Genomic DNA, 3,127 nt, shown 5'->3' on the forward strand with positions numbered 1-3,127 from the left:
TATTCCTAATTCCAAACATGAATCATACACGAAATTACAACTCATCTTCTCATTTTAATCTACTAAACACACCCATAACTTTGGATCCCAAAATAATACAATTTTGGATCTCAAAATAATACTTCCCCAAACTTTGGATCACTACTTAGCATAAAAGATTCCTTTCTCAAAAATCAATTTCCTCATTCACAATACCAACATCACCACTTTAACGAATCTAATTTAATCACTAACAACCATTTCCACAATTTAGACCAATAACATCCTAATTTATCAAACAACTCTCTCCTTTTCACAAAATCATACACCTATCTACTTACAAGGCTCAAATCCACATCAAATGAACAGCTCACATCAATCCCAATACACTACAAAAATAACACGGGAAACAGATGGGAATTCTGACGGAATTATCAAACCGTCAGATAATTGGTGAAACTGACCGAAAAGTGACGGATATGCCGTCAGTAATCAGTTACTGACGAAATTTCCGTCAGAATACGTCAGAGGTTACTGGTGCGTTATAAAAAGCAAAGGCGCTAATATATCTTGGCGGAATTTCCGTCAGAATTTCACTATTACTGACGGAAATTCCGTCAGATGTCCCCTTCAAATAAACCAACCAAAAGGCAATAATTGATTGAACACTCCTGACGTAGAATGTTGACTTTCCTGACGGATTTTCCGACAGGAGTGAACAGAAACAGAATATCCTGATGGAAATTCCGTCAGGTGTTTCCTCTCAATTATTGGCAAAACGGCAATAATTGAAAGGAATATCCTGACGGAAAAACCGTCAGGATCCCGTGTTTGTGAACGTTCCTGACGGAATTTCTGTCAGAAAATTCGACAGAATATTGACTTTCCTGACGGATTTTCCGTCAGGATGTTTCTTAAGTTACAAAACACGGGAACAACCCGTCATTCTTCTATCGCAAACTTTTTTCCCAAAATCAGTTTTTCCCCCAAACCCTAACCCCAAATCCGACACCACCACAACCACCACCACTACCCTCCTCTCCTTTCGACCACCGCCATCTCCGCCCCAGATATGTCTTTTCTCTCTTCTTTTTCCTTTTCCTTTTGCTTTTTCTTTTCCTTTTCTTCTCTTTATTGTTTTTCTTTGTATAGGTTGTTGCCGCCCTCCACCGCCATCGTCCACCGCCAGCCACCGCCGCTGCCCTCCACCTTCTTTCTCATCCTTTCTTTTTACTTATTAGTGAAGTTAATTAGGTATTTTTTAATCTCCTTTTAATTGATTTTTTTGTTTAATTAGCTTAATTAGTAGTAGTTGGTGTTGATGCATGTTGAATTAGGAAGCCATTTTGTTTAAATGTTTTGTGAAGTGTTAAATTTTGTGTAATAGTTAGTAGTTAGTAGTAGTTAGTAGCTTAATTAGTAGTAGTTAGTAGTAGTTTTGTGAATTAGGATAGAAGCTTAATTACTAATAGTTAGTAGTAGTTTTGTGAAGTGTTAAATTTTGTGTAATAATAATGTTTTTAAAATCATAATTTGACTTAATGTTAATTAGATTAGATATTTAAAATGAAAAATTAGTCATGTTACTTAGTTTTTGTTAATTGACATTATTAGGAAAGTAGTCATTGTTGTATGTTTTATTTTTATTATTATTGAAGTTAATGTTCATATTGACTTAGTACCCGTTCAAAAATTACTCATTAGGAGTAATTCATGAATAGTCCCCGTTTTGGGACTGTCTTTGTACGTTTCAAGTCACTTAGGTAGTAAACATGTATTTGTGATTTGTTAATGAGGAAAGAGCTATGTGCCAATTCCTTTAATATTCTCTGAATCCATATGTAGAGTAATTATTTATTCTACATTGTGTTTTTGGAGAACAGAGGGGAATTGTTGCCGAATTTTTTCCTCATTAATAAATCACAAGTGTGTGTTTGCTAGTGACTTGGAACGTACATTGATGGGTTTAGGTTGGAGTGATAAGGACCCAATTCAAAAAAAGAAAGATTACTTGTTGACAATAGTTATTTGTTGGTGATAATGTTTATTGAGTATTATTTTTGGTTATTATTTTTTTTTTATGACATATATAGAAACAAATTGAATTGTCTATATATAAAAACATGAAAAGATTAGAACGACAATGGATGTATGAATTATTAGACGAAAAAAAGAAACCCAAGCGTGAATTTGCAATGAGGGTGAAAAATTTTATTGACTTCGTGGAACAAAGTATTATGTATAAGAATTTTGGTGAAATGAGGTGTCCATGTAAGAAATGCAATAACAGACCTTTTAAAGGGAAGAAAGAAGTTCAAGTTCATCTTTGGTCGAAATGCCTACCAAAGGAAGTTCAAGTAGTATCGTAGTTAGTGAGAATCCTTACCGGGAGCTCGTGGAAAATGCATTACGTGATAATGTTAAACAAATATTAGAGGAGCAACTCAATCCCGACGACCTTAGCGATGAAGAAGTGCGTTATGAAACCCCAAAACCCCAAGTATCTTCCTTCTATAAAATGCTAGAAAAAGCCGAACAACCAGTGTATTAGGGAAGTAATATGAATTTGTTGCAAGTGGCAGCTAGGTTGGTAACACTCAAATGTGAGAATAACATATCTCTTAGATGCACGAATGAGTTTGTGTCGTTCATAGGTGACATTATTCCAAAGAATAATGAAATGGCGCGCAATTTTAATGAGATTAAGAATGTGCTTAAGAGACTTCAACTACCCCACGAGAAGATTGATGCATGTCCTACTGGATGCATGCTTTTCTGGGAGAAAAATGTTAATCTTGAGGAATGTACAAAGTGTCATGCATATCGGTATAAAAGTAAAACAAATTCAAGTGGGAGGGGAATTCCTTGTAAACCGTTAACTTATTTCCCGCTTGCGCCAAGGTTACAACGATTATATGCAACCAAGCACATAGCAGGTGAGATGAGTTGGCATCATAGAAACTATCGATTAAGAGAAAGGGGGACAATGGCACACCCAAGTGATGGAGAAGCGTGGAAACATTTTGATAGAGAGCATCCATAATTTGCAAGTGAGCCTCGTAATGTTCGGCTTGGTTTGTGTACAGATGGATTTAAGCCTTATGGGCAATTTGGGAAGAATTACTCATGTTGGCCCGTGATCGTCACT

Source organism: Silene latifolia, chromosome Y (genome assembly GCF_048544455.1).
Source record: "Silene latifolia isolate original U9 population chromosome Y, ASM4854445v1, whole genome shotgun sequence".
Lineage (NCBI taxonomy): Eukaryota > Viridiplantae > Streptophyta > Magnoliopsida > Caryophyllales > Caryophyllaceae > Silene > Silene latifolia.